The sequence below is a fragment of the Podarcis liolepis genome (genome assembly GCF_965112155.1).
Source record: "Podarcis liolepis genome assembly, chromosome: 8".
NCBI lineage: Eukaryota > Metazoa > Chordata > Lepidosauria > Squamata > Lacertidae > Podarcis > Podarcis liolepis.
The window spans coordinates 30674094-30685269 of NC_139560.1; the positions used below are offsets into that span (position 1 = coordinate 30674094).

At 41.4% G+C, this 11176-nt stretch overlaps 1 long non-coding RNA gene across 1 annotated transcript in view; it reads right to left on the minus strand.

Annotated features, from left to right (window-relative positions):
- LOC310713420 overlaps positions 1–11176 on the minus strand; it is a 35961-nt gene that overhangs the window by 21927 nt on the left and 2858 nt on the right. The gene's annotated exons all lie outside the window — the stretch shown is intronic.

The following is an 11176-nucleotide window of genomic DNA, read 5'->3' on the forward strand; positions in this document are numbered from 1 at the left end:
GTGGCTTCCCGGCATAAGATATAATATATTGTAACTAATTCATGGTCCCTAAAATAAAAAAGTACTCCATAGTGTGGCCAACTGAGATGTGGAAGACTGAGCCAAGCCGTTCCGTGGGTAATCTCAGGAAAACTGAATGATCAGGGCAAAATATAGTTATTGAAGACAAAGGATTGAGGAATGGCAACTGGAGAGGTTTCACCAATCTGCAACTTCTCTGCCAAGCCCTTACCAATCTAAGAGAGAATGGTTGGTTGGATCCAGGAGTAATAAATGCTGATGAGAGCAAAGGTGGTTTTGATGTGGTTAAAAAAGCTGTTTGTAAGAGTAAGAAAACACCCATTTTCATTCCAGCCTGTATTTGCCACATTCAATGCTGCTTCTGATCCACTGCATTTTGCTTTCTACTGAACACTACACTATTTGTCTTGCTGTCTGCTATTTAACATAAGTTAAACAACTTACGTAAATATTTCTGTAACTTACATTTATTTCAATGGAAAGGAAATGCCAGAGCAATGAAACAAAAGTAATTAATTCGATATCATTTGCAGCAATGATGTGAACGAATACGGATTGTATTTGCTCAAAGGATTTCTATTCCTCACCACAGACAAACAGCAATTTCTATTGCAGCAATTTCTACTTCCTTTCCCATTTCTGTCTGAATTCGCTGACATCCCTAGTTCTGAGCTGCCTTTTAAAAAAGCCTACCTTAGACCCCAACGATATAAGTACTGACCAGGACCAAATCTCCCTTTCTCAGGCAATTCCTTGGTTGGTCAGTCATTTTCAGGTAATTCGAACGTGTGCTGAGCAGGAAAAGCAAACAGTCTCTCCTGTGTTGTGTTTTGTTGAGGGGGTGTTTACAAAGACCTTTTGTGGGTACCATAGAAAATACTGCTGAACCCACTGCCTACATTGGCATCTCCTAATTAAAAATGTATTTTTACCATTTTCAGCTTCAGTTTGGAAATTTCTTAACTACTGTTAAATATGCTCTGTTCGGTACTTTGGATTCCACTTGGTCTACAACCCGGTCAAATAAAATTCCTTGCACTCTATATGGGCTTGAAACCAGATAACTTGAGCTTGATTCCTTTGTGGCTCAGGCTATTTAGTCTGAGTGGTATTTAGTCCTCCATGCTACGAAATGGAGAATATGCATGGAATGTAGATCCAAAAAGAATGTGGTTGGAGCTCTCAAGGGTGGTAGGAAGACCACAAAAATCATTTTTAAAGAACGAAACTACAACTATCTCTTCCTATGGTTTTCTTTTTAAAGAGCCACTTAGGTTAATAAAAAGAGCCAGGAAAGGATAGCCTCTTTCTGACTGTATTTATTTTACAATATTTGTGCACCATGTTCAACCTTAATTGTTATCGGAGCAATTCGCAATAATGAAATCAGATTTATAGGCAGATGGTCTCGCCTTCATAAAAAGAGAACCAGATCTCATGGGTGTCAGGAGCACATGCAGGAGCCAGTCCCTGTGAGCAGTAGGGCTCTGCAAGACTGGGGCTTTCCTAGGTTTGTTCTGAAGAGGCAAGGCGCGGCCGCACAGGTGAGGCCGATTGGTAACTCACAGCACCTGGTGGCAAGAGCATTTCCCTTTAGCTCTTTGCCAGAGCAACACACTTCCTGCCTTGCTGCGTTTGGCTTTTTGATTCCTTGCTTCCTGATCCTCGGACCCTTGGCTTCTTGACTCCTTGCTTCCTGATCCTCAGACCCTTGGCTTCTTGACTCCCGGCTCTCTGACCCTTGGATCCTCAGCTTCCGGATTCCCGTTCCTTCTCCCATCCCCGCCATCTTGCCCCCCGGTCCTGACACCCTCAGCCAGGACTTTGACCGCCCGTGAACCGGACTGTGACAATGGGATGTTGATTGTATCAATGATATAATGACTCCTGGCTCTGCTACACATAAAGACTTTGATATTTTGTATCAAAATTATTAAGAGTACTTCTGCATGACAAACAGATCTAGAATTTAAGCATAGTCCCAAACACCCAGGTTCCTAATTCAAAGAGTGACACCATTCCCTTGAATTTCCCTGGGAATGCTGCTACATCCTTTCCAGGAAAACTTTGGGCCAGAAACACAGTATATTTGGGAGCAGTGAAGCTACCACTTGAAGCAGATGCAAGGCTCCTTTATTTTGGTTTAAGAATAAGAGAGACAGAAAGAGAGAACAAAAGAGAAAGAGAAACTGAGGAGGGAAACCATTGGCCACCGTGTATTTAAGTTAGAACAAAAAAAAATTTAAATTCATACACTTTCAAAAGGTGAACACAAACTTCAGGGAATGTGGACTGAATGAATGCTTTTTGGCCCAGTACTAGTTGTGGTGGCATATTTTTTAAATAATTTACATTAGTGATAGGGAACAGCTCGTGTCTGTGCCAAATCTAGCCAGTGGCATGTTCCTGTGTTCCGTATTTCTGCATACCTTGGTTTTCCCTGAGACAGCAGATACCTCTCAGGTAGGCTACACACCCCTAAACTTCACAAAATAGTTTAAGTGACAATAATATCACACATAATTCACAATTGATAAACCTTATAATGTTGTTGTTGTTTAGTCGTGTCCGACTCTTCGTGATCCCATGGACCAGAGCATGCCAGGCACTTCTGTCTTCCACTGTCTCCCGCAGTTTGGTCAGACTCATGTTTGTAGCTTCGAGAACACTGTCCAACCATCTCGTCCTCTGTCGTCCCCTTCTCCTTGTGCCCTCCATCTTTCCCAACATCAGGGTCTTTTCCAGGGAGTCTTCTCTTCTTATGAGGTGGCCAAAGTATTGGAGCCTCAGCTTCACGATCTGTCCTTCCAGTGAGCACTCAGGGCTAATTTCCTTAAGAATGGATGCGTTTGATCTTCTTGCAGTCAATGGGACTCTCAAGAGTCTCCTCCAGCACCATAATTCAAAAGCATCAATTCTTTGGCGAGCAACCTTCTTTATGGTCCAATAATATCTTGGAACAATTGTGTTCAACCCTTCTAAAACAAAACAAGTATTTTTGCGGGGAGGGGGTAGGAAAATTACCCTGTGGTAATTTAAAACTTTACTCAGAAGGGCAGTGAGTTCAGAATTAATTCAATCAGCAAAACTCTCTGGTCTTTACATGTGAAGAGAGCTTCCTGTTTTAACCAATCACATGCCATATTTTTACAATGAATTGCATCAAAAGGAAGAGAAAGAAAGAAAAACATTTACTGTAACTGGATTTCACCATTGAGGAACTTCTTTAACTGTGAATTTTAGAATAATTGGTTAAGCAATATACAGACTATTGTTGCTCTGTATGGTGCCACTGTCTGGTGCCTTCCTTATATGATTTGAAGCAATGGCTGCATTCTACTTTATTGGAGTGGATTTTATTTACTGAATTTACACCCCACCTTTTTTCTCCAGTACATGGGCTATTTTCTCCATACTTTGAGTCGGCCCCTCCTCATTTAACCCCCACAACAAACCTGTGAGGTAGATTAAGCTGAGAAGCAGTGATTGCCCCATGAGTTTCATGGCCAAGTGGACATTTGAACCTTGGTCTCTTAGGTCTAGTTTAATTTACTTGGGAGATGTTTACTATTGTATTTTGATTTGTGATTGGTATCTGTAACCCACCACATGGCCCACAGCCCTCTGAGAGGCTAATGAAGAAGAAACAATATCAAATTCAATATTGAATACTAGAACCACCACCACCACCAACAAAAACACCAAAGGGCACATAGTAGAACCAATAAACCAAGCTACATCCCTGCCCCATTTCCCCCTATGAATGCTTGCTAGAACACAAATGTGAGAAGGGCATTAGCTTGCTGGACTGTCCCACAGTTGCAAAATGATGGCATTACTGCATGGAAACCCCTAACAGGCAATTTCCACATTTATTTTTGTTAGTGTTTAGGGCCTGTCCCCTATCCACAAGCGCTCAGGAAAGGCAACGGTTGAAGGCTTGGTGTCTGAGTTTGATTTTTTCTTCTTCTCTCCCTATCCGTTTCCCCTTGTGTGTCATGCATTGGGGGGGGGGGAGAGAGAGAGAGAGAGAGAGAGAGAGAGAGAGAGAATGAATGCCTGCTGGCAGCAACTGTCTTATTTTCATTGATTCTACATAAGCCACTGAGCGAACCTTCTTGGCTGAAGAGTAGGGTACAAATGCAATAGTGGTGAACTTGTTGACACTATTACAGTGAAGGCACAACACGATCCATGCGAACATCTGCAAGGAAGTGCAACGTGTTTATGCACAGAGAACTATACTTTCAGAGTGTCCTTGCAATAGAAAAGCTTCCCCTCTCTATATATACATTCCACCCATCACAATGACAGGCATTTCAAAAGAAAAAATATATAAAAGCCATTCCTGTTTAATTACATGTTAGGATGACCAAGTAATCGAACCTTGGGCAGCGCTACTCCATGACTCTCATGGCTGTAGGTTTTATAGGACAAAAAAAGCCCACACTGCAATGGACAAAATTGTTGAAAGAGAGGCTAAAAGTGGCTGGAGGGGGGGCGGAGAAGCAGCACCATACCTTCATAATGAGGTACCCCAAAAAGGCACTATAAAAACATTTTATTTGCAAAAGCATTGCATTATGCATATTGCATTATGCTTTGGGTATTCTGAAGGCATTATACTGTTCATCAGCATCAGCTAGAAAACAACTATTAAAAATCAACATATTGTGCATTTTGCACTGTATGCAACATACTGTATAAATTTGGAACTGCATAACACATTTTTATAAATGTAAAAGATGCCCAATGGAATTTCACTAGAAACAGATATCAAAGTTACTGAAAGCAAACATGTTCTGGATGTTGATTGCTGCAAAAGAGTCACTTCCAGATGGAGTGTATATCATGCAAATACTCCTGATTTGTTTTCACAACATTTGTGTGGTTTATTTGTTGCCATGACATGTTTTTTATCCAGCACTTCTGACTCTTCCCTTACCACGAAAGTCTTTTTTTAAAAAAAGATGTGTATTTGTTTCACAAGAGTGCTATAGTTCCTTTGCCTCTTGCAATGTACCTGCTTTATCTGCATTCTTACAGTACCAATGACATATACCATATTTCTAACTGAGTGGGAGATACACACAAAAGTCTGACAATCTGGAAATGGCCCAGGACAGTTCTCACAAGTAGATGTGCCACTGACTTTTTGCATGAGTGCAAGGGAGTTTTCCGCCCTCCTCTTCCATCCATATACTCCCTCTACACTGGAGGATAAACCTGAACAGATGGGGGGGGGAGGAAAACATTCAACCCCATCCCCTCACCTACTTCAACTCCCCCATTCCAGTGTACCCATCAACCCTGACCCCAATTCATTGCCAATCCTCATCCCCTCATCAGCTCGCCCCAATACAGTGGTATCTTGGGTTACAGACGCTTCAGGTTACAGACTCTGCTAATTCAGAAATAGTACCTCAGGTTAAGAACTTTGCTTCAGGATGAGAACAGAAATTGTGTGGCAGTGGCACGGTGGCAGCGGGAGGCCCCATTAGCTAAAGTGGTACCTCAGGTTAAGAACAGTTTCAGGTTAAGAACGGACCTCCAGAATGAATTAAGTTCTTAACCCGAGGTACCTCTGTACACAGTTCCCCCTGTTGCTGCCGCCACTGGTGATAGGATGGTGGCGATAAAGAGGAGAAAGTATTTCACCTTCACCACCAGAAGGAAGCAGACGAAGGAGACTGCCCCCCTGCCTGTCTTACTCGTTCTGTTGGCCCCATCATCCACCCCATCTCCCAAATCAACCAGTAATAGCGACAGGGGAAGAGCAGGCGTGCTCGCAAAGCCCTCTCTGTTGGCAGCCATACCAACTGCAGTGTGATGGAATGTTTCCTTACAAAAATTAACATACAGAGATAAGAATCCATAATTAAAATTCACAATAAATAGGGGTGGGGAAGCTCCAGCCTGCAAACCTAATCTGGGTCAGCACGGGCTCCAGTTTGGCCTACAAGGCCCAGCTGCTCCGTGTGATGTGATGGCAGGTGACAGGTGGAGATGTAGCTGCCAAGATGCAGCTCTTGGGAGCCTCAGAGGGTCCTCCTGGTGGTGTATTGGCAAGGGAAGGTTGTTGTCAGTACCAATCAGTTGATGCTTGAAGGGCCTTGCAAAGAGACCTGCTTAACACCTAGAAGTTGCTGATGATCAGCTCACTACAACAAAGCACTGCACAGGGCTCTTTCCAAGTCCTGCATTGTGCTTTGACGTCCTGAGCATCACAGAGACTTCAAAGCACCTTGCTGCATGACATCTTGGTGACATCAGGAGACTGACACATGAGTGCCTGCCCCCACCTGTCATATTAGGCAAATGAAGGATAGAGCTCTAGCCCACTGGTCGGATTCAGTTCCCCATTCCTACATTAAAACAACACAGAAATTAAAACAGAAGAGAGATCAAGGGAATGCCTGTGTAAACATGTTTTTGTCCTCCATTTCAACAGGTTTGTTGAACGTGTATGTATAAAGGAAGCAAAGCTCTGCTTTGCAGTTATAAAATGTATTAAAATATTTAGCTGTTTTTAGAATTCCACAAAACTTGAACATCTTCAATTTACTGTAAGAAATGCTTACGTATCAAAATATGTGCAATACTTCCTTTCACTGGTCTGATTTGATGCCTTATTTCACCATGTATATGACAGCTGATTTAGCAACAGAATGTATACCAACCCCAATTGTTTTTTTGTTGGTTACTTTGACTACAATTCTGATGAAATCATATTTTTCCTCTGTTACTTTGACTACAAGTCCAATGAAATAATATTTAAACACAAAACTAATTTGTAAAAATAATCTGGCAGGACCTTGCAGATTTTGAAAACTGGTCTTAACAAGAAAGAAGTGTTACCTGTCCACTGCCCATTAATTAGTTAACATTATCCAGTCATTTATTAATGATTAAAGCTAGGGGTTTTTTTTGCCCCTGATCCTGAATCTGGTTTGGTGTGTATGTGGCACTAAGCGAAAATTTTGGGATTATTATTTATAGTTTTGGTTTTTAAAAAGTCTCAATACATGCAAAATATTTCCCCTGCTATTTTACTCAAAAGCAAACATCCACCGTTTCACACCTAGACATGACAAACATTTGTTATGAATAAATAGCAGGAAAAATTATTTCAGTTATCAAATAAGATTTTTTAAAAAATATAGAAAAATTATTTAAATTTTTCAGTGTGGAAGCACCTGCTCTCTGAAATTCCAACTGCATTTATGTGTTGCATTTTGTGTCTTCTGAAAACGTGTTTGTTCAGGCAAGCTAATAATAATAATAATAATAATAATAATAATAATAATAATAATAATAATAATAATGGTGATGTTATTATTTATACCCTGTCCATCTAATAAGGTTTCCCCAGTCACTCTGGGTGGCTCCCAACAGAAAATTAACAGCACAGTAAAACGTCAAACATTAAAAACTTCCCTAAACAGGGCTGCCTTCAGATGTCTTCTAAAAGTCAGATAGTAGTTTATTTCCTTGACATCTTTTGACACCTTGACAGCCTACCCAGACATGTAATTTTATTATGTACACTTGCATCAAAACTGCTGGTTTTACCTATGTTTTTGATCAATCATATATCTTTTTTCTTCTTCTAAAGTTTTATTTTATCAGCTCTGCCCAGGGAAATACTCTGGGCACCATCATTTTGTCTGTTAGGTGCCATTCAAAAATATTTTTTATTGACTCAAGTTCTTAACTGGGAGGGTAACTATGTGTCCTCTTTCTGTATGCATCCTTTTAATTAGGGTGGGTGAGCTTTGCATGTGTTTTGGATGAGCCATAGAATTGTAGTGTTGCAAGGGACCCTGAGTATCACGTAGTCCAGCCCCCAGCAATGCAGGAATATGCAGCTCATAAGATTGTAAGAAGAGTCTGCACGTGGTTGGGATGAATCATAGAATGATAGTCTAGTATCCTGTTTACAAGTGGCCAACCAAAAGCCTGTGGGAAACCTGCAAACAGGATTTGAGTACAAGAGCACTCGTTTAATTTCCATGAGCTCTAGTATTAGGAGGGAGAAAAACTCTTCTCTATCTCTGCCTCTTCAGTGCCAGATTTACATATAAGCTAAACAAGCTATAGCTTAGGGGCCCACTCTCTTGGGCCCCCCAAAAAAATTAAAGGAAAAAAACCACTGGATGTACATTTCCAAAATATACGTTCAACAATTACTTTGATAAAATAAATATTTTGTTATGTGCAAATGGCTTTAGATACCTGTTAGGTCCATAAATTACCACATAACATATATTCAACACAAAAAACAGCGACAATTTATGGTTGACAAAGGACAGCTGGACATATAAAGGGCCCTATTACGTTCAGTAGCTTAGGGCCTCATCAAGCCTAAATCCAACTCTGCTTCATCTCTAAACTAAAAAGTCTCAAACAATGCAACCTTGATCATTTTGGCTGCCCATTTCTGAACCTTGATACCACCTGAGGTCTTGTTTCACTGCTCTTTCTATGTTTGATTTTAACATACTTTTTTTTTAGTTATTTCCATTTTTTGTTTTGTTTTTACACTTCAGTGTGAGATGACAAATAAATATAACAAACAGCAGAAATATTTTAATAAATATTTCATATTGTTTTACATAAACTACTCAGAGGCTTTTGATGATTACGTGGTTTATTATATATTGTTAAATAAACCACAAAATCTACACTAATTTTCCCTTAAACATTAACTGACTGTGGTATAGGTAGCATCTAGGCTGCTTCATCTTTCATGAATGGAGTAGCTGTAGGTTGTTGTAGCAAAGTTGTTGTCCTTACCGTGTGCATGTGAAAGGGGATCCATTTATAAATTTCAACCCCTCTGCCCCTGCTTTAAAATGAGGAACCATGACTCTCGAAAATGAATGAATGAAAAGGAGGAACAACGTGAAATGAGACACAAAATGGTGTATGAGAATTCTCTAAAGAAAATAAAAAATAACTTCTATGAATATTTTTTTAAGAGGGCCCATGAAGTTTTTAGGCTGCTATCCTATACAATCCAGAGGTACTTACTTTTGAGTAGACATAAATTAGATTATCCTTATTAGATGCTGTCAGGGGTTCAGGAGCAGAGGCGAGGGCAAGGGAGGAAACAGAGAGCGAGGGGGAGGAGTCCGAAGAAAAGATGAGTGATGACGACGACCCGAGATCTCCGAGTCTTTCCAGTGAATCAGAAGATTCACAGAAAGGAGTGCCAGTGGCCAGAGCAAGGGGGGAGCTTAGGGGGGCACCCCAGGAAGAAGGGTCCAGAGAGGGTTCAGAGGGCAGCAGTTGGAAATCGGGGCCAGCGTCACCAACAGAGCGCAGTGGGGAGGAAAGGCGCCAGGTATCGAGCTCTGGCAGCTCGCAGCAGGGGGGAGGGCATGAGTCAGGAGTGGCCACACCTCCATCGGAGAGCGAAGAAACGGTCAAGCGGAAAGTGGAAGGTTGGGCGCGCGCGCCAAGTTCAAATGCACAGGAAGGCGGCGCAGTAAGCAGCCCGGAAAGGGAGCCAGGTCCTAAAGCCCGACGCAAGGAGACAGAAGGGTCCGGGGGGTCAGCGTCAGAAGAGTCCAGGAAGGAAGAGACCACGGGGGGCAGAGGGACCCAGAGAAGAATGGTCAGGCGGAAAAGGTGGAGTAAGGCTAGGGTATTAAGTTGGTGTACAGGGGGCGGAGACTCAGACGGAGCTTTGCTGGTCTAGCTTATAAGACGTAGAGCTGCACGCGGCAGCTTGAAAATGGAAACTGTAACTCAATAAAGACTTTTATAAAGTGAACGCTGGCTAGCGTGATCCTCTGTGAGCTAGGATCTGGGAGCAGCTCTGACAGATGCTTTTTGCAAAAAAAAAAAAAAAAGGTAGGAAGGCAGAGTGCCTGTTTATGGATGGGCCCGTACTTTACATAACCAGAGGTGAATGTTGAGAAAGAAAGTGTATTTTCCTACAATCAGGCTTCTGAAGCTGTTTCGTTTTACTGTGATTTGTGAGGCACCACAGTTGTCTCCGACAGCCATTTGACACTTTTACATACAGACCCAGAAGACAAGATATGCATGGTGAAAATAAGGGGCATTAATGATTATAAAGGTTCCAATTTAGGCTCAGATCTGGAATGTCCCCCTGAATTCATGTTTGCAGACAGAATAAGCACTCCTTCCCTAAACTGTGATATGTACAGTTTTGCTTTCTGGGGCGGGGCAGGAGGGAATGACACACAACATAATACGTCAATATGGAGACAGCACCAGCTTTATACATGTATTTTATCAAAGTATTTTTCATGTATTTTATTTGGTCCTCTTTCCAGCTACACTTAACTGCAAAAGAGATGACAATAGAAGCATTTACCAGTAAAGCACAGAGCATTGGCTTTTATAGGAAACACCACCAAGAGATTGTGATTGGAACACGAGTTCCTGTTTTGGAAAAGAACCCCCTTATGCTGTTGTTGTGCATATAATCTGCTGGCCACTGATTTTAGACTCCCCCCCCCCCAAAAAAAAAATCAGTCCCGCCCCACCCCCAAGCCTGGTGCTTTATATTTCTAGGGATTTTTCCACCTTGTTTCATATGTTCAATAATAAAAATTAATGGATGCCGATAGTATTTTGGGCAAGTGCGCCAGTTGCAAAGTGGTAATGCTTTTCAAGTGATTATCCCTGGCATGTAAACGAGGAAAACATGTACTGTATATATCTCAAGTCAAATGCTTGTGGCATATTGGGACAAAAAAATAGCACGAGGTACAATTTAGAAAAGCCTTTGTTTATTAAATAAAAGTAAAATAAGCATGCTCAGTTAGATCACTCTCCAGAGCACCAGAAATTTTTCCATCCTACCATCTGCATTGGTATATCTGATGAATTGAAGCTGCACTTATGTAAACTTGCCTTTCTCACACTCCCTGCTCACCCTCCTCCACTGCTGAAATGCTGTTTCATCTGGGGCCAACGGCCAAACTCGGGCATGCCATAATTTAATAAGATATGAAGTATTTCAAAACACTTTCCTCTCATTGCACAATTTTTGCTTTCTTTAAGTTCAACTAAAACTTTTTTTGTTCAGCAATTTATGTTCACAGAGAATAATCTTTCAGCAAAAGAGCATACCAGTAGTGAGGAGAACAACTCACTTCAGGAAGTAAATGGCCAATTC